We start from the raw sequence: 24,734 nt of genomic DNA on the forward strand, positions 1-24,734 counted from the left end.
TCAAAATGCAACTATAATTTCAGAAATCATTGAAAAGGAATGCCATTTTGAGAACTTGTTGATTATTTTCTGGAAAAGTACGTTCAGTGGTGGTAGACAAGTCACTTTGGCTAGCTTCTGGCAAATTTTGTGACATAGCTGATGAAACAAAAAAGTGAACTGGAGTAATATGGTTTTCACAAAAGTCCATCAGTCTTGGCCTGTGTAGCATCTTTGGAAGGATGTAGGAGACAGATTGATGCTGTTACTCAATGGTACAAAGCAATAAAGGGGGAGAGGGGGGAAAAGTGCTCATTACTGTCATATATATATATATATATATATATATATATATAAAAAAAATGAATGTTGACAAAGTTAGGTATGACATATCCACAAAATCCCTTACAAGTCAAGGTATCACAAATAATCCTTAATTCTTTGAGCAGTTTTGACAAGAAGCAGACACTTAAATACAGCTGTGATTCTGGACTAGTGATCACAATAGGCATTTCCTCTGATAGAGGGTAGAAACTTTCCTTTTAATGGGGAACTTAACTGCTACTTCTCTGCTGAAGGAGAAGGGATTTCCCTCCATAACTCCATCATTTGTCTGCCTGGCTTCCAGCCCAGCTACTCTGCCTCAGCCTGGGACAAAAGATTTGCTCACAAATGCACATTATTAGCCTGGTTTATGTTAATTAAAATTCATATGTAAAGTATCCAGATCTATCACAATGCTAATAATTTTAGAGGAAAAATATTATAATGCATGTCATTTCTATAAATATGTATTTAGATACTTAAAATTGCTGTCAGTTGCATCAAACTGCATTCAAATAGCAAACATACCTCATTTAATATCACACAGCATTAAAAACATTTAACATTTTAAAGATATATAAGCTAGTAAAATACAAACATTTGAAAATAAGCCCTTGATAATAATTAATAAAAGTAATAAAATATTAACAAAACTATCAATAATATTTAAGATCATAAGGCTATTCAGGTTATTCATCTAGTCTGAAGTGTTTGATTTCAGTGGGTTTTGATATTTTTTTCAATTCAAAAGCCTCTATTTTCTTTTATTCCCTGGTCACATCTTTGGAATTCTAACATAACAAATTTATGAAATACCTTATTTCACAAACGCAGTATATCTGTTACATTTACTGTTAAAACCAATCTAACATGGAGTGGGGAGGAGATGGAAGGAGAGCAGATGGAGTTTTTCAGTTGGAAGGGACCTACAGTGACCATCTAGTCCAACTGCCTGACCCTTATCAGGGCTGACCAAAAGTTAAAGCATATCATAAAGGGCATTGTCTAAATGCCTCTTAAACATTGACAGGGTTGGGGCATTGACCATCACTCTAGGAAACCTGTTCCAGAGTTTGACCACCTTCTTGGTAAAGAAATGTCTCCTCGCTGCATCTAGTCTGAATCTCCCCTGGTGCAGCTTTGAACTATTCCTATGTATCCTACCACTGGGTACCAGGGAGAGGAGATCAGCACCTCACTCTTCACTTCCCCTCCTCAGGAGGCTGTAGAGAGCAGTGAGGTCACCCCTCAGCCTCCTTTTCTTCAAAGAAGACAAGCCCAAAGTCCTTAGCCACTCCTCATAGGACATTCTTTCCAGCCCTTTCACTAGTTTTGTTGCCCTTGTCTGGATGCATTTGAGTACCTTCACATGCCTCTTAAATTGTGGAGCCCAGAACTGCACACAGTACTGAAGGTGAAGCTGCAGCAAAGATTCACCTCATGTTGGCTAGAGCATGGCACTGGGGGAAGAGTACTAAGCAGCAGAGGAGATCTGCAGGCACCTCCCCAAGCTGAGAGGGAAGCAAGCTGCTCTTTGGATGGATCTAACCTCCAGCAGAAAATTTAAAGAGATACTACTGACAGGCAAAGTTTGGGGGTGACCTGGTTCACACCTGTCAGCAGTATAAGGACACTGAATGCACTACCCAAACTAAAGTTTTTATCTCTTTGCCTCAAAGATTACTTTGCTGCAATGTCAGTGTACATGATTTGTGTGCTTCATAATTAATCAAATGCAACGTGTGTCTTCCTATGGACTACCTGAATGAAAAGCAAAGGAAAGCTTCCCCAGCATTAACTGTTTGCAGCAACAGTGACACCCCGAAGCAATATAATGACCTGTGATGAGTGATTTTGTTTATGTCAGTTTAGATGCTCTGTCTTGTTATCTCAGCAATCTTTCTGACTACCTTTGTGTTTTGACCAATTCAGACAATTATCTATAACTATGTAGACTGTCTCCTGGAAAAAGGATTTCTACAGGAGCCCTTTACACAATAAAAATCTCAGATTTTAACCCTTGTCATTTAAATGTACATTCAAGCTGTAAAACTGACTTTCCCAGCATGCAAATGACTCGAGTGCCAAGTTATGCTTGTAAATCAGACATCAAATATGCAGATCCTGTGACATGGCAACTGAAACACACATTTTAAAATGATATGCTGGCGTGTGACCATTGTGCTTTTAGATGTTCCCAAATACCACCAGTGCATGTGCTTTTTATAATCCAGCCATAAAGTCATTCACCAAGGGGTGCTTTTTTTTTTTGCTTTTTTTTTTTTTCCTGGACAAAAGGAATTGAAAATAATAGGTCTGTGCAACTTTGGCAGTCAGTAGGGCTAAATAACTGAAGGTAAAAAACTGCCCTGATGTTACTGGGCATAGAGTGGCCCATGGAACTGGTAATGATCAGAGCCTCACACTGTATGCTAGAGGGACCTGTGTTTTACAGTAAATTGGTACTTCTGCAACAGGGCAAAATGATTCATAAATGTTAGAAGCCAATGAGAGTTCATGTAAATACATGTTAACTCAGATGCAGTTTCCTGAAAATGAAGTGAAATTAAAGAAAATATTTAATAACATAATGTATAAAACATTACCTCCACTTTAATGTATAAAACATTTCCCCAACTTAGCTGTTGAAGAAATCAAGGCTCAAAGCAGCACAGAGTTTATTTCCAATGTTGTTACTCCCCATTGTGTGGCTGTGAATAATTTTGTATATATTTGATTTTTTAAAAGAGAGATGTGATGCAAATCCTGTAAACTCTTGGGTTCAGTCATGAGACCATTGAACAATTTGGTTCACAGAAGAAACAAGAGAAGAAACGGGCAGAAGCTGAGCCTGCACCAAGGCAGAAGAGGATCTTCTTCCTCTGACTCTTCAGAGAAGCTCACAAAAAGAACTACATCCTCTTATTTTATTCCTACTTCACATGAGAGATTTGGAAATCTCATTATTCCTCCAGTTCCTCTGCTGCAAACCCGTAGGAAGCACTTCTTCATCTGGAGGAGGGAAAAAAGTTCAAATATGGGATAATGAAATTGTTGCTTGTTTCTGAGAACATCTTTTTCTATTTAATGAAGGACTAATTTAGCAAAGATGTTCCGGTTCCAGCCAAGACGTGGGTTCCAAATATTTTACTTGCTCCTGTATTTCAGCTGAGAGTGACTGAGAAGGCAGAGCACAGAGACAACCAAGGGCTCCTGAGAGCCCCTGTGGGAGTGCTCCAAAGTTGCTTGCAAGACCAGAGCCACCCTCTTAACTGGAGATGGAAAGCTGGCACTCCACATCCCCTGCCACATTACACCAGCAGTAAGATGTCAGGCAGTTTGACCATCAAGTGTTCTCAGCTGGGCTGCCTGCAGTCCCCACGTAGGCAGCTGGTTGATACACTGCCTTCCCCAGGGATACCAAGCCCAGTGATTAGGACCGACCATTACACACCCTGGTACCTCCACAACTCTTATGGCTTCACCTATTGCCAGGCACCAACAAACGATACTAGTTTGAGTAAGAGTCTTAGCCTCGGTTTACAGACCGGAGCATATCCTTCTCCTATTTCCTGCATGCACTCCTGCTTATCTCCGTGCAGCAGTGGTGCTGGAGCACAGCTCGTATACCCTTTGCACGCTGTGGATCTGACAGCTCAGCTTGTGCTTGCTCTCATCATTTATGGGACAATGCCAAATCGAAATCACAAGTCATAAGCAGACATGTTTACTTAGGGTTGTTAATAGCCCTGCAGATAGAAATACAATACTTTTTAAAAGCTCATTTATTTCTCTGCACTTGAATGCTCCATTTTTCCCGACTTCTTTCAATCTAGACAATGAAAATGTAACAAGGTGTCCGAAGTTTTTATCTGCCAAAAAAAAACAACAAACCCAAACCAACTTTGAAAGGATTTATTTTTAGTTTCCAAGTACTTCTGGGAGTAATAAGTCGAGTAAAAGCTTGCTTCTAAGACATCTAAATGATTGTTGGGTTTTGTCAGCTGTTTAAGACAAATGTGACCCTCTGAGAGTGCTCACCAACAAAGCGCTGCGAGTAGCTTCCATTTGGATTAAGAATGAAGATCATCCGCTGGCGCCGCTCTCTGCACACCACGCTTCCCTACTCCAGGCGAGGCTGGATGCAGTTTTACTACTTTTAATGAAAAGAAGTACAGTTCTCAGCCTCCCAGCTTGTTGCCGCTGCCCTTCCCAACGATGGAGAAGGGACCCTGACCTGCCGCTGACACACATCATTCGGCTCACACCAGCCCCGATCCCTTTTCAGCACGCCCAAGTTTTCCCTTCCCAAACCTGAACTGCCTTCACTCCGTGCAAGGGGTGCGGGCAGGAGAGGGGGCTCCGCAGCCCGGCAGGGACCCTCGGCTCACAGCGACACCCGGCTCCCTCGGACCCCGCACTTCCCCCTCCGCGGCCGGCAACCGGCCCCGCTCGCCTGCCAGTCAATCCCCCCGCGGGGAGTCCCCCGTCCCCCCCCCACCGCCCTTCTCCGGGACCCCCGCCCGCGGGCTCTGCCGCCCCGCCCCGCCCCTGCCCCGGCCCGCAGCGGCAGGCGGCGGGGGGCGCCCGCGGGCGGGCGGCGGGAGCGCGGGCGCGGGGGTGGCCGAGGAGCGGCGGCGGCGGCGGCGGCGGCGTGAACGCGGCTGCAGGAGCCCAGCGAGGCGGGAGCGCCGCGCCCGCCGCAGCCGCCGGAGCCGGGCGAGCAGCGAGCCCGGCCGCCCGGAGCCCCTGCAGCCCCGCGGGGAGGGAGGCAGCCCGGCGCCCCTCGCCCAACGCGCGGCCCCCCGCCCCGCCGCCTCCTCCGCCCGCCCCCAGCCAAGAGAAACAAAACAAAACCCCGGCACCGCCACGTTCTCCCTCCTTCTCCTCTTGGCATTTGGTGGTGGTGTTTTTGTGTTGGTTTTTGGTTTTTTTTTAATTATTTTTTATTTTTATTTTTGGGGATTCTTCTTTCTCCTGCCAGGCTGACTTGCACCTTCTTGATAATTTCTCTTCCCCTCGTTTTTTTTTTTTTTTATATATACTCTTCTCCCTGCTTTCAAACCCTGTGTCTGTGTGTTTCAATACTATCACCTCTGCTAAAAATAGATCTTTTTATATACCCTTCCTCCTCTCTGACCCCATCCAACACCCCTTGTTAAGGTGAGTTTTGTCTTTTCATCACTTTTTTCCTTGTGTGTTGTTCTTGTTTGTTTTCTTCCCCCTCCGCCCCCCCCCCCCCCCCCCTCCCCGCCTCCCCCCTTTAGGGCAGGTTATAGGGAGGAGGGGATGCGGAGGAGAGATTTTCGTGGGGAGTCAGGCATGTTTGTGAAGCATTATTTTCCCTCCTGCAGCCTCAGCATCATTCCGGACTGCTCCCTTTTATCCAAAGGATGTAGCTAGCTGATGAAAGTGGGGAACTACTCTTCCTTATCGCTGCATGCTTGGGAGCCACAGCAACAGCGGGGGGCGGGGGGAGAAAAGCAGCAAAAAAAAGCACCTGTCGTTTTAATTTTCCTTCGTCCCCCTTCTCTCCCCGTTCTCTCCTCCTCTGTGTTTTGCTGGGGTTTTGGGGTGTTTGCGGGGTGTTTTTTTGTTCGGTAGGGTTTTGGTTTGGTTTTGATTGGCTTGGTTTTGGTTTTTTTGTTGTTGTTGTTTCGTTTGGTTTTGTTTGTTGTGTTTTTTTGCTTTTTTTTTTTTTGTAGGGGGTGTGTGTGCTTGGTTTCTGTTTTTAAGCAATACACAGGGAATTTGGAAGGAATTGCATGTGGTGTCAGGGGGAGCGGGTGTGCACGTGTGTCTTGAGTGTGTGTGCGAATGTACGCGTGAAGTGCATTTGTATTTTGTGTTTGTGGGATGGTGAGTGCTACAGCTTCCGAACAGCCCCTGTACATAGAGCAAGGAGCACGGCAGAGACTGCTGATGGAGAAATCGGTCAGGGATGCAGGAAAGCTGGAGAGCTCTCCACAGAGTTCGGTCCCTTGTGCTCCAGGACATCTTTCTGTACATCATTACTGGCACCTTCAAGGTGATGGCTCTTTATTTCTCTCCTGGCTTCTCAGCAGAGGAGTGCTGAGAGGGAAAACTTTAGGGCTAATGTGAATTGATAGCATTTTTGTTCCTCCAACAGCCCGAGACTGTGTTATTCCAGGAAATAAGTGGGGAAAATAGCATTGTGATCCAGAGCAAATGGATCATTTGCTGTCACATATTAGTGTTCAGTGAGAAAAGAGATGAAACACGATTAGTTTGGCCAGCCAGCAGAAGCATTGCAGCCCGGTTTACTTCCCAATTCCAAAGTTGTTGTAGGCTATTTCTTTCTTCAGCTGCTCAGCTAACTGTTCCTATTGCTAACAGAAATGTGTTTCTACAGTAAAGCAGTCTATTGTAAATCTGCTGGTGCACAATTTATTATTCAAAGGCAATCAAATAATCAATCTGTTTCTTCCCCCAGTCTTTTGGTGTGCTTTCAGCTACATATTTTACCTATGTGTGTGAAGTGGGTTAGTACAGAATTTAGTTGCATTTTGACAAGGAGTTAAGACATAACTTGCAGGGTGCCACTTGCCAAGTCTCACTTAATGTAAAACAAAATAACAGCCCCAAGCTCTTTTTAATTGATTTTTTACATTTCCTTTGTTTGTTTCAAAACAAGCAGGTGATTGTGCATAAGAACTTGGAAGAAAAACTGGCTCCACAATGATAAGCAGTTTCAAATTTTGAGAGGTTAAAATCATTATGCTTGTCAGTGAAACCTGAATTTGTTTATGAAATATAGTGGATCCAAAGTACGTGAAAAAGCACTTTGCACACATAGTTTTCTAGCATGTTGAACCTTTTTTTTGCATCTGGAAGTTTACAAAAGCACTAAAAAGGTTGCTGTCATCTGTGTTTAGAGGCCTTCATGCTGTATGGATACAGGAACAATAATGTTGCCTGTCTAGCTAATGCCATTCCAAAATAATCTGTCTTTCCACATGCTGTTTTGATGATGTTCAGCAAAAATGAGTAGTCATAGAAATAGTCTTATGCTATCAGGAGTAATTTAATTATTTTTTTTTCATGTTATGCTACATTAAAATACTTTGCACAAGTATGCCTTGGGATTTATTTTTTTTTTTCTGCTATGGCTGACTGATGTGAAAGCAGGAAGCATGCTTTGAGTGAGTTGTGCCATCCCTAATGCTTGGTAGCAGTGAGGGCAGATTGTAGACCATCACTGAAGGTATGCAGGAGTGAGAGAAAGATGGAAAACCAGCACTGTGCACTAACAGTTTAAATAAATAAATAAGGGTGATGCATGTTAGCTTGTCAGCTGCTGTTCTGCTGAACCCTGACTAGTGGTGACATACATTTTCTTGGTAAGCACTGCGATGTGATACAGTTTTTCTGATGTGATCAAGTTGGCTGTTAAAATCACTTGTGGCACAGGAGAGCTCTTGTTCTGCTAATAAAAATCATGCCTCCTTGTTTTAATCCAGGGAAGGCTGAAATATCCACAGCTCTTACTGAAATCACTAGGAGTTGCTTACATTCAGCACTTGGGTTTTTCTACCTAAACATCAGGATTCAGGATATTTCAGGGTACAATTGCCAACAGATCTGAAATGTGTCATTTTGTTTAGATTTTACATTGGGTGCATACTAGTGTTTACTAGTAGATGGTTTTGGATTTTTTTAGCAGAGGAACCCTAAAACACATCTGTAGATGGAAAAGTTTAGTGTTGGTTTTCCTATGGGTTTTTAAAAAGAATTCTCTAGGTAGTGTTCACAAATCTATTCTTTAAGTTCCTTACGCTGGTTGATTAGCTGTTGACATCAATGGAGGAAAAAAATGGATGAAAAAAAACACAACAAACCAAGGCATGTGTTTCTTTATCATGATGACAGAAAAACTAGAGTGCTTTCAGCCAGCTATGAAAATGCTGAAGCAAAGTGAATGTTGAATTTGAGCTGGTGCGTGTTCCCATTGATGTGAGTTGCAGCACTCCCAACACTTAGGTTATTCTATAATGCAGTAATTTAGCTGAAACTTCCCTTCAATTTATGTTTTGAGGCTTTGATAAAACCTCAAACCATGGATTTATTCACTTTTAAAGCCTTTTTTTGTTTGGTTGTTTTTAATTGTTTTGTGTTTTTTACTTTGATACAAGCATTATAAATCTATGAACTGCTATAAACCAAGTACTGGAGAGAGAGTTCAGAAGTCGCTCTGACTTTGTGGATCTTACTGCTATACAAGTAAAATGGGATTTCTCTCTACTGTTAGCCAACAGGAATTATTTCCTTGTATTACTGCACTTTATGATTCTGCAATGTCAGTCTAAAATACTTAGTCAAAGGAGTTTTCATTCTGCGGATGTGATGCTTCCACAAATGAAGAATGTGTGTATCTTGTCTTGTCCTAAACTACAACTGCCCATCAGTTTCAGAAGCATTTTGTTCCAGGGCAAAATTTTTGTTGCATTTGGACATACTCATTGAGGACACTGGATCAATCCCAGATTTTCTTAAATTTTTAACAAAAAAAGATGAAAACTATCTCAATGTTGCCTAGGATTTTTGGAGATGGGGTGCAGTAGTATTATCTGCATCCATGCAGAATGCAATCACAATGTACTTGAAAAACAAGTAGCATAATCCATCTGAAAACCAATCCATTTTTCTCTGTAAAGTCCTCTTTCCTAGTTTTAGATAGTACAATGTGTGTATTTCAATCTGAGTGTATATTTGTAATTTTGAAATTTTTAGATGAATGTGATTACTTTATACAAAGCTGTCTTTTTATTTGCAGTTTGTCTGATAGAAATATACTTTTTGTAATAAAATAGATTTTTTTTTTTTTTTTTTTTTTTGTCCTGGACTTGCTTATACATAGAAGAAAATTAGTATATTCCTCCTGGGAACCATGTGCAACTCTGGAAAGCCAGGCACTGAACAGTCCTACAAGCCCTGTGAATGTGAATGACCCATTAGGGGTGAGCCATGCTTGGGCATGGCAGGGATGGGAAGCATGTGGCTCTTAGAGAAAGTGGAGTATGTAACTGTGTGGTGCTGGAGTGGCTGTGTGCTTCAGGGCTCGAATAGCAAGTTGCTTTATCACCCTTAAAAGTTTTCTGCTGTCTTGTGGTTTGCGTGTAGCAATCTGCTTGTTTTTTTTCTTCTTTGTATTAGGGGAGATATGGAAGACGTAATTGCAGTCTGGTATTGCTAACACAGCTCTCTGATGACAACTGTTTGTAGGATGTCAAATGAAAAATAGTTGTGGAGAGGAGTTTCCAGAGTTTTCTTCTTTGTGGCATGTTTTCATTTACACCCATTTTCCTTGGACTTGTGCCTATATGTTATATCTTACTTGCCTGTGTAGGCTGGAGGCTGCTTTGTCTGAAGAAAGTGTTTGTAGGAAGGGGAAGAAGAATATTATTGTTAACTTTGGAATAACGCAGTCTAGCAGCTCCACCAACCAAATATCCAGAATTTGCTTGATGTGAATACAAGATTTCCTGCTTCATAAGAGGAGATGCATTTTTAAACATAATTCAAAGGGAATGCTCTTTTCAGAATGAGACTTGGTATTAGTAAGTCCCCATGACCACTCTTGCTCTGGGGGATCTGGTTAGAGCAGCCCAGTTAATTCTTGCTTAAAATGGAGTGGGGCCAGTTTCTCCCATTTGAGCCAGTACTGTAACTGAGTCCCTATTCTGGCGCTGCAGTGGTATCAGTAACAATGCACTATTGATTTCTGCTAACAGGCAGTGCTTTTAACAGGGTGTATGAATCCAGTCATTTTGATTGTGGATCTGCTTATCTGACTTTCTCATCTATGCATTAAATATATTTAAATGCTGTGGACAATTTAATAGACTACAGGAGAGTAAAATGCTTATCATCTGTAAATTAAAGATGAAGTAGTTAATTTGTTCTTTCGTTTGTTTTTTGGGGGGTGCAGGTGGTCCAGGACTACATATTATTAGACTAAAATTTATCTCATAGTTTGCTTAAAAAATAGTTAGAAAAGGATTTATATTGATCATTTTTATACAGTCTTTTCTGCATGCTTTTAAAAAAGGTTTAGCTTTATACTGAGGTTTTAGGGTAGGCCGTTGTGGTATGATGAGAACTTAGCCCTCTTAATGACTGGTTTTTATCCCACTTTCATTAATATAAATGACATACATAGTGACAAGGTCTTTTTCAAACTTCCTGGCACTTTGCATGCAACAATGTCTTTTATAATGAGTCATCTGGAGCTCCCGTAAAGATATTTTTTTTGTTTGATCTGCAGTGGAAGTAAAACAATTTTAAGCAAATCGAAGTGCCTGAGTTATTTGAGCTCTGGTAGAATAAAGCAGCCATGAATGTACAGTTCTCTTATCACTGCCATCCTTTCATCTCAGTGAGTTCGATATCAAATGTGTCTACAAGCCAGCCACAGCAGTTTGGCTATACTTTTAGGTCATAATGGCTGCTTCAGTAGTCCAGGTAGAGACACACCAGTACTCAGTGACAACTGGTGAAAGACAGGGATCCTCAGCTGGGAAGTAAGTAGGACCCTGAGGGTGGCTTAGAAGACCTCTCAGGAAAAACCAAAAAGTCTGTCTTCCTGGAGGAAAATTCAGCACATGACCATGATGTACTTCAAAGCCTCCTTGGACTCAAGGTCTGTTTCTATACATGACAAAATGCCAATGGTGTACCAGTGCAGAAGCCTAATGAAATTTACCTAATGCAGCAGAGGTTGTCACAGAGCAGAAAAGGAGTGTAATACTTCTATTAAATAAGAATGTGCATAGTTTCTTCTCCTGTTGTGATACCAATAGAGAAGTGTGTTCTGTTTCATTTGTGTACCTTTTGAGAAAGTTTATGCCTTTTGACTTACAGTAATGAATGAGGAGTGAGTTAAACTAGAAAAAAAAAATCAAAGTTAAGACTTATTTTGCACTTAACCATTACAGAGGCACGATCTTGGGAGTTCTTGTTTCAATGCTGACAGACATCTCCTGAAGTGGCACAGAATGCAGCATGTGTGTGATGCTTTTCCTACCTGTAAAATGGGATAGTATAGTTAAAGCTAAATTCAGCAATTCCTGGTTGTATTAAATAGTTCCTCAACTTTGGTGGGATTGCTTGCCTAAGTGGGAGACTCAGAAGCAAGCTTATAGAAAAGTGACAATAGGGAAGGTGTGAAGTATCATCATTATTATCTCAGAGAAGCCTCTCTTGTATGAGACAGCTCATGTTCCAGGCAGTCTGCATCACCAGACTAAAATCCCTTGGGACTTTCACTTGATTCCTGCAACCCATCAATGCCCAATTCTCTAAAAAGATAAAATAAATTTAAAGACCTTTCTAAACTCTGAGGTCTAAAAGAACACGTTAAGTATAAGAACATTTAAAATATATTAACTGGTTCAATGTTTTAGCCGTATGTTTCTGAATGTCCATCCATGTGCCAGAAATTATTTTGTCTATATTTAGATTTTCACCTAATACAAAAATGCTTTATGAATTTTAGAGGCAGATAAAATCGTATGTCAGAGATAAGACACTGGTGAGATGCTAGGTTGCCCAGAGAGGTTGTGGATGCCCCCTCCATGGAAGTGTTCAAGGCCAGGTGGGATGGGACTTTGAGCAACCTGGCCTAGTGGGAGGTGTCCCTGCACGTGCAAGGAGGTTGGAACTAGGTGATCTTTAAGGTCTCTTTCAGTCCAAACCATTCCATGATTCTGTGTTACAGACAGCAGCTAAGCAGCCATCACAGCTAACTCTCCTTGGGTTTTGTAGTTTGTAGAGAAAATTTTAAGTGGCAGTAATAGTAAAATGAGGGACCAGGATAGGAGAATTTTATTTTCCCCTCTTTTAATTTTCTCTAGTTTGTTTTCAGTGGAGTAGAGACTAGAAAAGAATTGTAGGTTTGACTGTTCCTAGCCACTGGCTGAGTTTTAAGGCTCCTTACTCTTTTTGAGTGGGACCAGTGTTCATGTTAGCATTTTGAATTGGCAGGGTTTTTTTGCCTGGCAATACGGAAGAACCTGGGAAGGGGAGGATTTTGTGATTCTTTCAAGTCTGAAGGTAAAATTTGCAGTGCCATATGGATAATATCAGATCATCCACCCCTCTGAGATCTTCCCAGTGCGTATTGCAAAAGCAAGCTCAGGCTACATCTACAAGGCCAAAACCTTAAAAGCAACTTGTAAATTTGTGCTCTCATTCCAGGTTTTTTTTTGTATGTGGCACCTGTATCTGCAGCCTGGAGATGGAAGTGATGGGAGGCAGAATGAGGGATAGTAATGTAGTTGGAATCAAGGAAGGATTTAATAAATGGGTAACAAAGTAGCAAAAATGCAGAAAGATAAGTGTGGGGGTGTCCTTAAGAGGGGATGGAAGAGGGAAGGACATTGCACAAGGATGGATTTAATAAGATTTAATAGAATGTGAGAGATAGACAACACAAGACAAAAATCAGAGATGGTGGCTGGACTGGAAAAAAGATAGTGCAAGTAATGGTAGAAGGTGAAAAGACAGGTGAAAGAGAGCTGTACACTTCTGAATTTGAAGTGTGGTTTCAAAATCAGCATAAGTTGATCTAAATTCCATCTGCTGCTGCAAAAAGAGTCCTGCACACTCTTCCTTCTTTCCTCTGAGTGATGTGCTGCAAGTGGTAATGGGCAAAAAGAAAAATTTATCCAGATCAGATCCTTGATCCAGCTGACTAACTGCTCATTATTAACATTATAGCTGCCTCAAGGCAAAGAGGCGTGGGGCAGACATAGGAAAGGGCAACATAAAATTGACTTACGCTGCTGATAGAGCTGTGCTTTTGGTCTGAAAGTCCTGGTGAGATTCTGAGTTAGAAATTATTTAGAAGTGCTGGCCAGGAAGACTTGGTATGGTAGTACAAGGAAAGGAAGAAGTCACGTGGGAGAGTATTTAGATGGCTGCATGCAAAGGAAAAAAGATGCTCAAAACGCTTAGGAGCCAGAGTCAGGCATTTAAAAGTTACAAAAATATGGTGTTTGTGTTGCCTGTGTATTTAATTAAGCATCCATAGGCACGATTGCTGATGCAGTCTTTAATTACATGATCAAGCAGGGCTTTTTTCCCTTGGTTCAGCCTGAAGAGAGGTGGGGTGGCAGGAGGTCCAGCACTACTATACCCCTCACAAGCGGTTACTCTGTCCCTCCTGACCCCTGTGGAGCAGAACAGTGCCTGTGACTTGGGGCTTACTTCCCTTCATTGCATCATGACTGCCTCAGCAGTCCCACCAGCGACTCCAGCCTTCCCTCTCCCAACCTTAGTCTGCATCTCCTTCATGGGTTCCCACATGTTTCATACTGACATGTACTGCTTTTCATCAATATTTATGACACCCAAACAAAACATCTTTCTGCCTCTTTTCACCTAATATGCCTTGCAACATGCTATACATGTGCAGCATGTGTTAAGCATACTTTTAAATGGTAATGTATGCTCCAAATTTATCTTGGAATAAAAAGAAACAATATAGAAAAATAAAAAGAAATTTGGAATAAAATGCCTTCAGAGAAAAGGAGGCAAGGTTGGAATATGTATTGTAATAAATTAAATATAAACCTCTTAGATCTTGCTATCTTTTTAATGATTTTTAAAATATTACATGGGCAAATTAGATTATGCACAAATAAACAGATGCATACACAAGAAACCCCCCACATCATGGATTCCACTCTTCGAAGGAAAGGGTTGAAAGAGAACAGTGTACCCAGTCCTGTGAGAAATAAAATGCTGGCAGATGATGTCATGCTGTCCAGACTAGCATAAAAGATGTATTAAAAAAAAATCTTAGCTAACTTATTTAAATAAATTATATTAAAATTCTAAGAAATCCTGAGTGCTAGCTGATGATCCTTAGGTTTTACTTTGATCACGTTTTACAGGTTCTGATATCTTTTCATAACATTTTTAAGTGATTATTTTTCTTACTTTAAGCATACCTATAGAGTATTGCATACTCTCAAGAAGATGTGACTGATTCTTTTGGGTTATCCAGTTCAGTGTCTTGCTCTTGCAGCCAAGAAACTGTATAATTCCTTTCATGTGCTGACAGAACTCCCTTATTTAGGGATTATTTTTTTTAGTTCCCATACTACCATTTGGAGGCTGTTTTAGTATTCTGCTTTCTTTTCCCATTTAAGTATGATCATGGCCTGCTTAAATTCCTTTGTTCTTGATCTAATACTGTACTTGATCTTAAGTATACTTTTCTGCACAGTGTTTACTGCCCCAAAGTTTGGAGCAGTCCTGCTTGCTGTCTTCCTGTGCTTGGCTTAAAAAGCACAGTTCTCACCTGACAGAGTTCAACTCCGAAATTCATGTGGAGGATAGACAATGGTGTAAAGTTAGACAAAACAGAGTTCTGGTTATGCTTCTCATTTTTGTGATGACTCATCTTATCCCGGTCTTCAGTATTGACTTCCAGAGTGAGTGAAATGTCAAGTGCTGTACCCACATTTCTCTCTGGGATAGGTTTGAGCTTCCAGAGTGTAGTGCTTTACAGGGTTTTTGCAGACTCATTTTCATTTGGCTTAGTTCTGATTTCTTATTATAAATAGTTCAAGTAAGACAGAAGGAAGCTTTGTTTAGAGTTTGGAAAAAAATCCTGTTTCTCCTTTGGATTAAATTTAAATTGGTGAGAATTGATATTTAAGCAGATACAATATTCTAAGCATTAATGTTTTAAATAGGAGGCAACCATTATACTCTAAGCAAAACTGTTTTCTAATCAGACTATCTGATAGTCCTAATCAAGAATTCATTGGATTTCATGTGGATTTGCTACTTATACTTCATTTGAGAAGCTGGAAATTAGTATGGGAAATTTTGATTTTTTATTTAATTTTAAAATTACTGGGAAAAAGAACGTGTATATTTATTTTTGTTCCTTGAAGCAGGATGAAACAGGAAATACAAGTGGCTAGAGTTTTTTTTATGTTTCAAGAATTTACTTTAAATGGGTTTATTTTTAAAAGTGAAGGGCATCAATGTTGGTGAGGCCTCACCTTGAGTACTATGTGCAGTTTTTGGCCCCAGAGTTTAAGGATGTGAAGGTCCTTGAATGAGTCCAGAGCAGGGCAACAAAGCTGGTTGAAAAACCTGGAAGGAATGTCCAATGAGGAGCAGCAACGGACTTTGAGCTTTTCTAGTTTGGAGAAAAGGAGGCTGAGAGGCAACCTCATTGCTCTACACAGCTTCCTGAGGAGGGGACTTGGAGAGGAAGAAGTTGATTTCTTCTCCCTGAAATCCAGTGATAGGACATGAGAACAGTTCAAAGCTGCATCAAGGGAGGCTTCTTTACCAAGAGGACGATCAAACACTGGAACAGGCTTCCTAGAGAGGTGGTCAGTGCCACAACCCTGTCCTGAATGGGTCAGGCAGTTGGACTAGATGATCGATGTAGGTCCTTTCCAACTGAAATCTGTTCTATGCTATGCTATGTTATGCTATGCTGTTCTATTTGTGGTAATTTCATTTTGTGTTCTCTGTTCTTTCTCAAAAAAAAAAGAAGTAAAGATATGATATTGAAGCTTTTGTATATTTTGCAACTTTAAAGTCATTGCCCCTATGGATGAAATAATTTAACCATTTCACAAGGAAGGGTGAATGCTCTATAGTTACATTGATGAAACTATTACTGTCTATGTCAAATTCAGGTATATCTGAACTGTTTTATACATTACTATATTATACAGTATTTACCTAAGGGGGAATTACTGCATTTGTCATTTTAAAAAACCCCAACACCTTCCTATGTTACTTGTCATTAATCTTACGTCAGAAGATGAATATAGATAGATAAGACACAGTTCTGTTACTTATTAAGTATTTAAAAATACCACAAAAAGTAGTATCTAATACAACAATGCTACAATAAATAATATGTAAAACAGTAAAATCTCACAGTGAGCAAAGCAGGTGGAAATGTTGCTCATATCAGCTGCCCAACACCAGACACTCCTTTTTGCTTTCTCTGGGGCCTGTTGGCATTTGCTTTGCCTGCAGAATGACTATGCATGTTATCTGCAAGGTGTTAGTCTGTTAGTAATGAGCAACCTTTAATCCTGGTGTAGACATCCTCTTCATAGACAAGGGTGTGTGTCACAGCATAAAGATTTATGTATACCTACATGGGCAAATAACTTCACTCACGGGATTTGTCTCATTTAACCTAGCAGGGCTGCAGGTTTTCATTTGAGTGTTTGTAGGAGAAACCTCTGAGTCATATTTGTCCTGCAGACCTGGATGTGGAAGGGATTCAAGACTTCTGTAGGGGAATAGACTGCCAGCATGTGCATATACAAAAGTTGGAGCTGGGAAGAAGTCTGGAGTCCTTTGCACTAACTCTGTTCAGAAAACCAGAATGTTTATGCTGACTGAAAAGAATGCAGGAATGTACACAGAAGTGTTGATAATGTTGCTGTTATTTAAAAAACAAACCAAACCAGATTTTTAAATTAAAAAATGAACTATTGATCTGGCACAAAAATAATATAATACTACTAGGTCATAACTTTGGATGCTTTTTGATTTTCAATTTATTTTTTTCCCCACATGCTGTAGCTATGTTAAGAATTAACACATCACGGGGAGAGATCATAACAAATAACATAATAACAGATATCTTGTAAGAGCTTTACATTTTCTGAGACAGGACAGGGTGAGTTTGGAGTTACTACTGAAGCCCTGTCAAAAGAGTTCTCAAACTGTGGGCAGCATCTCCCTTATTATTCATGGTCTACTTTTGCATGACCAAACCAAATAAATAAAGTAAACCTTTTTATCAATAAGCTTAGAGGAATTCTTGCCTCCTTGAGAAAATTTTAAATGTTCCATAAATCAGGATTGAAAATAGAAAAAACAAACAACCAAACCAAAACAACAACAACAAAACCAAACAAACAAGCAAACAAAAAGAACAGAAGAAAATGTGACAGGGTAATAGACATCAAACTAAGAAAAACAACATTGGAGATTTCCAGCTTTTGGGGTGGGAAATTTGGGGTGGGCATTGAAGGTGGATGTAGCCCAAGGTGTACTCTATTTGACTTTTAGGAATCAGATAATGATAAAATTGGATGAGTGTAACAACTGGAAATACCAGCTGTGGCCTGTAATACCATGCTAAGCTCCTACATGGTAAAGACTGCTCAGTGTATTTAGGTGTTGAAAAACAGGCAGCAACTTCAGATGGCTCCAGACCTAATTGCTGTGACTCTATTACCAACAGTACTTGTGTGTGACAGCCTGCTAAACAGAGATCCTATGGAAGAGAGTTTTGAATTTACTGAACAGAAGTTACTCATGTTCTGAAATGTGATAAATTATCGCATGAGAAGAAGCCCTGCTTAGTTACTTTAAATAGTAACTGTAGTTACAGATTGTTTTGTGGGAAGATGTAGAGGGGGGATCAAAGACTTTAAGTTTGTTTGAGTAGCTGAAGCCACAGGAGATGACAGGCAGTGGGAGGGAAAAATTTTGAGAGGGCTGCTGGTCCCCTCCTATATTCAAAGTCCAGGGGACTTTGAATGTAAGAGACTCCAGTCTGATCTCTGTCCTTTAGATAACCAGAATTAGGGAGACTGAACCAGAGAGTTTATTCCAAATACAATTTTTCTCACCATAAACCTGAGGGTTTTTTTTTGATAAATAGTCCCATCAATCCAGATGTTTCTCTAAAATATCACCTCAGTTCCACATGGACCACACAGAAGAATACCTCTATAATTCTAAACCATTTAATATGAAAAGTATAAAAAATGTTAAGTTGGAGGATTACTTAGTTCTTCAGGCCACGATGACACCAGTTCTTTTCAAAGCTGGCATCTCCTCAGTCGCAGAGTTGGTGGCCTCATGCCAAGCTCAGCATCCCTTCAGAATCATGCAGTGTTTGTATTGCAATAGTGTTTCCAGTGTTGTAGCTATGTGGCAGGCTTGCCTTCCTGTGTCCTGGCTTCAGCTTGCTTACAGTAACCTTGTTCAGACTCACCCACACATTTCAAGAGCTAGTTTACTGCTGTGCAGCCTGCTTAATATGTTGATCCAGCGTATCAGATCTTGCTTGCACACTGGTTTGCAAACTGCTCAAGCAGTGGAGTCATGGTGGAGATGCCTACTTGGCAGTGGAGGGATGGTTTTTCTCCCGAGGGGTGCTGCTGAAGTCCAACAATCCTGGCTGTCCTTAGCTTGGATGCTCCTCCTGCCTGCTAGCAGAAGTGCTTTCACATAGTGTGGAGGCAGTGGAATTCAATAATAACCAGAGTGCGGAAACAGGGCGATCAGCTGGCTGAAAACTTAGGCCTCTTGGAAAATCCCCCTGTAATGTGTTTCAGTCTCTAACATATGTCAATATTGAAAAGGATTTTATGTCAAGAACCTCCTGGAAAATCCTGCTACCCTTCTGTCTTTGTTGGTTTTACATGTGAATATTTTAAATCAGTGTGCAAAATTGCTGTTCTTTTTAGACTGTTTTTCTGAGAGGCTTATGATGGTCTTTTTGCCTTCCTCCTCTTGTCTCCAGTAACTTGTGTCCATTTGCCAGTGTCAGCCACATCTTCCATTTTCCATGTAAATATCAGAAAAAACTTCTTTACTGTGAGAGTGACAGAGCACTGGAACAGGCTGCCCAGAGAGATTGTGGAGTCTCCATCTCTGGAGACATTCAAAACCCGCCTGGACAAGTTCCTGTGTGATGTGCTCTAAGTGACCCTGCCTGGCAGGGGGGTTGGACTAGATGATCTTTTGAGGTCCTTTCCAACCCCTAAGATTCTGTGATTCTGTGATTCCATGGGGCAGAAAAGCTCAAAATACTGTTTGGTCACTAGAAGTTTAATCCAGATATGTGTCTGGACAGATGAGGAGGACACTGGTCCCAAGGAGGATTGTCTGTGATGGGCCCCAGGCAGACCTTCGACATACTCCAGCCATAGGAGTCAGTCAGCTGCTGGACCTTCTTATACAACTAAAATACTTTAAATCTACACAAGTTTGTAGAAAACTAGGCTTCTTTAATAACCTCCTGTAATGTTGATAACTGCCATATAGTAACTATCCACATTCTTCATGGCTACCCTTGTCATTTAGGGATGCTTGGCACTGTGCAGACCACAGTTTTCTGCTACAATTTTTGTTAGAATTATGTTAATTTTCTCTGCTTTTACAGCTTCTGGTGTGTTTTGAATAGTCATATATTTCATTAAAGTTTTTTTTTTAAATGCTTCTTGAGATGGGTGTTATTGTGAGACTCAAAATAGGGAAGTCTGAATAGAAAGCAACTTTCTTCTTTGTAGCTCTGTTTTGAGAGTGTCTTCTGATACATGAAACTTTCATTATCCTTTAATTATTGATAGGAAGCATTTTCTTACCAGCATAGCACTTACACACAGTGAAGTCACTTTTCAGGAGAAATTACTGCAAGCAGTTTTTGGATGAGTTTCAGTTTTGCAAATGGCTTAGGTTTTTTCCCTTTGTTTTTTTCTTAGTACCCCATAAATTAAAGCACAAATGATAAGCAGGATCATTATACTGTCATGAATCACTCAGGTTCTAATGGCCTAATGCACTAAGCCTTAATTAGTAATATTGTATTTTTAAAAAGGCAATATTGTGAATGAAATCTGGACATGCACTCTTTTATAACTGGGCTTCCCAGAAGATTTTAAATGGATTCCTCTTCTTGGTATGGTTTTAAATAATTAATACGGCCACTTCAATCCCATAGTAGACAAACGAATTATTGGCTGCTAGTGACACAATTTGGTTTGGGCAAAATAACTTCACGGAGACATGGCGCTGCATACATCTGCTGCTCTAATTAGAAAGTTTGCCTAGGGTGCTTGTATCAGAAAGAGTGGGAAAAAATAGTGCTGCACAATCTGTTGTAACAGAGTGAATCCTGAAAAATGTGATTTATACAAGATTTCTGGTTAACGCTTTCACTTCTGCTGGAACACTCAGGTGCCATTTCAGCAAATTTTCTACAGGTGGTGCTGTATTGGCCTTCCTTGCATGGTCTGCCTGCTGGAAGTGCCACTGTTGCATGCTAGATTTAGGGCCTGCAAAGGCATTGGTTTGTGGTGCAAAGACTATTGCTGCTCTGTCCTACAGATGTCTGCTAACAAGCCCTTGTGAGCTGCTCCAGCCACAGAGAATAGGCCAGCCATTGCAGTTCCCTGGTGCTGTGTCCCTTTAGTCCAGATAGGCTTTCAATTTATGCTTTTTCCACAAGCATTTAAAATCAGGAGCGACAGCATGAAAGGAGTTTCGGTAGTTCAGTGACAGCCACACATTTTCTGAGGGAAACTGGTTAAGCTGGGGCTGAAGGGGATTACTGTGGGAGGATGGTCAAGAGCATCTCATATTGGGAACATACGGACCTGGAAACCAGGCTCTTCTTACTGAAGTGGCTGTATCTCATCCAGACGAACAGCATTTGGGTCAAAATAAACAGCTGTGGTCATGGGGAGAATTAATCACAAGTGTGCAAGTGAGAGCAGCTTTTGCTCGCTTCCTGACTTTAATTTACCAATTCACCAAATATTTTCTGGAAAAGGATAAGTTTCAACAAATGCCCATTTTTAAACACACAGCAGGAGTTTGTTGTCATGGAACTATAATTTATTGTAGCTTTCTGGAGAAACCTGGTGGGCTTGTTGGAGAGTATAGAAATCCAGGTCCTGTTCTCCTTAAACCTCATTTCAGTCAATAAATAATCCCTGAACGAAGCACTTTAAGGGTGCTGAAAATAAAGCATGTGGAATTTGATTTAAAGAAAGGGAAATTAATTATCCTAAAAATGTTTATGCATTGGAGAAAGTGAAATGTGATCAACCACGTGAAGTTCCCAGTTATCAACCATTCTGAATGTTTCAGAGGATAGATGTCTTAAGGCAAGTACAGGTGTTATGGGAGATGCAACTGTATTTTACACATCAAATTATCTGTTCAAACTATGGTATTGCAGAACAGCAGAGGCAAAGCAACTCCAGATATGCTAATGAAATGTTTATAAAGCAGGATCGTACATCAGAAATCAGAGAAATGTAGTAGCCTGATATGAAGGTGTACTTCTGAATGTCTGTTGTTCTTTTGGATTTTCCTTAACGATACCTTTGCAAAGAGTCAGAAGGGATGAAGCAGTATGATGCTGAGGGATCTCCAGCATTTATAGAGCATCCTGCCTGACATACAGCTGGATTTGAGTTTCTTTTACAGCTTTCGGCTTTAGCTAATCCAAGTACTTAAGTAGGTTGTTAAATCTATGGTCAGTGTAACTACTTAAGTTTTTCTCTTTTTTCAAAGTGGTATAACGGTATCTAGAATATGTATACCTTAAAAAAATTTCGGATAAATAGCATAACATCTTTATCTTATTTCCAAGAAATCTCAGAAATATTCTAAATCATGAAAAGACTGCTTTTGTGCCAGCATAAGGGTAAAGGACAGGGATTAGGAAAGAAAGGAGGCGAGGAAACCACGAATTGTTGTCATTTATTTGTTCCCCAGCAGCAAACATCTACAAATCAGAGAAATCTGATTAGAATGATGAGATACTTCATATCACCTTGTCTTGAATTTAAGTTTATTTTCCCTGTAAGGCATGCTTAGAGTGTTCTATTTATGGGTATTTGAGGGTTTTTAAAGTTTAATTTCCACTGAACTGAAATTTATGGTTCTAGGGAGGATCTCATAAGGCAGGACTATATAAAATTCATTTCTTGTCCTTCTAAATGGTTCTGCTTTTAACTGGTTCATCAGCTTTTATGCAGTATGCTATGTTGATTTGTGGACTAACTTTTGACATATGTATTATTCATGTTGTGACTGGTGTTCAAGTTTCATCAATGATTTCACTGCTCAAAAGAACATTAGAAAGAATGAAGAACTTAATTTTGAATGCACTGGTACTCTACTTGATTGGACGATGATCTTAAAAGTCTTTTCGAACCAAGATGGTTCTATGATTCTATGCTTATTTATCTTGGGCATACACCAAGACTTTTTGCATATCCTTTCACTCTTGATACACAAGTGAAATTGAACTAATTACAGAATGATGTTCCATCTTCAGCAAAGGTCTGTTCCATTCTGGTTTGTCCTTGTTTCCTCATCAACACAAAAGAGTACATGTATAGGCAATTTTTTTTTTTCTGCCCTTCTCAACTACCCAGGCAAAGGTACAAGAGTAAAAGGATGTCAGGAGCCAGTTTTTTCTGTTCAAGTTCCTTCCCGCATTTCAGGAATAATCACTCCTCAAAAAAGAACTGAAAACCAGAAGCGGATGGTCAAAAAAAGTTTAAATGTGGCTAAAACCTTAAATGTGGCACCTTGGAAATGTGTCCATTTCCTTGTTTCCACGCCTCAAGTTCAACGGACTTAAGTTTTTCTATGAACTTGGCTTCCTGACCAACCAGTGTCCCCTTGTTTAAGGAGCAGCCTTATCCCTTTTTTTATCATGGGAGTCTGGTGGAAGATCTAGGTAAGCCAGACAAAGGTATGGGGAGTATATAGATTTCAAACCACACGCAGGAAACACTGTCACTTCCAAGTGCAAGTGTTTCAGCTTTGACTAACATTGCAAAAGCTTTTCTTTCAGACTTTTTTGTGGCAAGCAAGTTTTTTTGAGCGAGTGGGATGTTAAAGACAGGCAGATACAGGCAGGGAGTATTATCACCCAAGTATTTCTCTGTTGAAATGAATTTCCGATACAAAGTGTTCAAACTGGCCCTTGTGCCATGTCACCCCAGAAGCAGAAGGAGGAGCTCTTTCTTGTGAGATTCATTATGATGAACAAAAATCCAGGCCAGTATTTGGTAAATTCTCAGTTGCAACTCAGATTTATTCAATCTGCCATCTGCCTAGATATTCACAGTTTTCATAAAACTCAAGCTTGAGAAATGCACATACATGTACAGGCACTGTGTGCTTTATTTATTTCTCTGCAATGATACTGTGTGGAAATATACTTGTATATTCTGTGTAGGGAACCAGATTTCAATTTCCTTTTCCAAACCCAATGTAGTTAAAGTCTTCTGTGGTTTTAATTTTCATTGTAGAACTTCTCACAGACAGCTTTACTGGGGTTTTATTATGAGTCATGGTGGTCTGCTAGTCTCATCTGTTTTTACCTAATCTCATCTCTAAAGTTTAAAGTTATATTGGGTTTCCTTTTTACTGAAATTTTAACTAGTGGGATAAAATATAAAGCATTACTAAGATACTGCCATTCAGAGTAATTTATTTTAGCTGGCATACTTGCTTCAGAGGCCACTCTAGTAGCTGCACAAGCAGTGAGGCTTCTTACTGTAAGGGTAAGTTTAGTGCAAAATCCCTGTTACTAGTGTTCAAAATGGTGAAACTAGTAAAAACAGTAACTCACTCAGTAAGAGTGAGTTCAAAAGACGATCTCTCTGACATGCATTCTTCAAAGCAACACTACATTTCTCTGCAACAACAACAAAGTGTCTTACCTCTCCCACTTCCTACTGTGAGTTGTGCCAGAGCCGTCATTTTTTCAATAGGGGTTGTTTATAAAAAGGACCTATATTCTGCTGTTCAGCACACTAGAAACCCTTTAGTTTTCAGTTTCAGTGTATAAATATTGATTTTGTACCTCGCTGGTTATGTTAGTTAACTTCAAGGTGACAGCATTTTTGTTGAATAAATGTTTTTAGGGAAATAAAATACTGTACCATCCTGAAAGTGATATGCTTGTTTCATAAAGTGACCATGTAGCCTCAGAAACTAATTGCAGTCTGTTTGGAGTATTCTGGTTTGGATGTGACGTGTGTTGTTACTTAAGAAAGCCATTCTCAAAAATTACTGCAGATGGCTGTTTTATGATCAAGCTATGCAAAATTTGCATGCAGATTCAAGTTAAAGTCATCAAAGTGCTTATTTCTGCCGTTAGATATGTATAGCTATTCTTGCTGAATCTCCTACAGCAGTTTGCTCAGTTCTTCTGATTAAACTTAAGTATTGTCGCTCATTAGAAAGTACTGGATTTTGCAGGGCCCACTCAGCTTCAGATTTTTGTTTTCAGTATTGTCAAGAAATTAGGAACAGAGGATGAGTTAGAAGTGGAAAGGGTCCCATGCTTTGCTCCAGTGCAAGTGCATTTCATAACAAGGCCTTACAGCCAATTATCCATGGAAAAAGCTATACTTTGAACCTCAGGCTCAGGCTGTAGGATTGGATTCCTAGAAGCCACATAAGTGGCTCAGTGACCAATGCTCAGTCCTGTTCTGTGAACCTGACTTCAGAACTGCAGCCAGTTGGAAAACACTTCTGTAACCAGAATGAGAACAGCCTCAGGCTTGCAAAGATTACAGATAGAGGATACTTGGCAATGTGAAAAACCAGCCTCACTGGTGTATATTTCAACACTTCTCTGAAAGCTC

The 24,734-nt window shown here is 40.2% G+C and overlaps 1 protein-coding gene across 19 annotated transcripts in view; it reads left to right on the forward strand.

Moving 5' to 3' along the window:
• The first annotated feature begins 5,112 nt into the window (after positions 1-5,112).
• The window catches only part of LOC127381903 (poly(rC)-binding protein 3-like), a 504,833-nt gene continuing 485,211 nt past the window's right edge, over positions 5,113-24,734 (forward strand). For 18 of the 19 annotated variants that reach the window (XM_051612868.1, XM_051612869.1, XM_051612866.1 and 15 more), the window contains exon 1: positions 5,113-5,466. The gene's annotated coding sequence lies outside the window, so the exon portion shown is untranslated. Of the gene's footprint in view, positions 5,467-6,191; positions 6,332-24,734 lie in introns of those variants that run through there. The other variant, XM_051612855.1, reaches the window with a different exon arrangement.

Source organism: Apus apus, chromosome 2 (assembly GCF_020740795.1).
Source record: "Apus apus isolate bApuApu2 chromosome 2, bApuApu2.pri.cur, whole genome shotgun sequence".
Taxonomy (NCBI): domain Eukaryota; kingdom Metazoa; phylum Chordata; class Aves; order Apodiformes; family Apodidae; genus Apus; species Apus apus.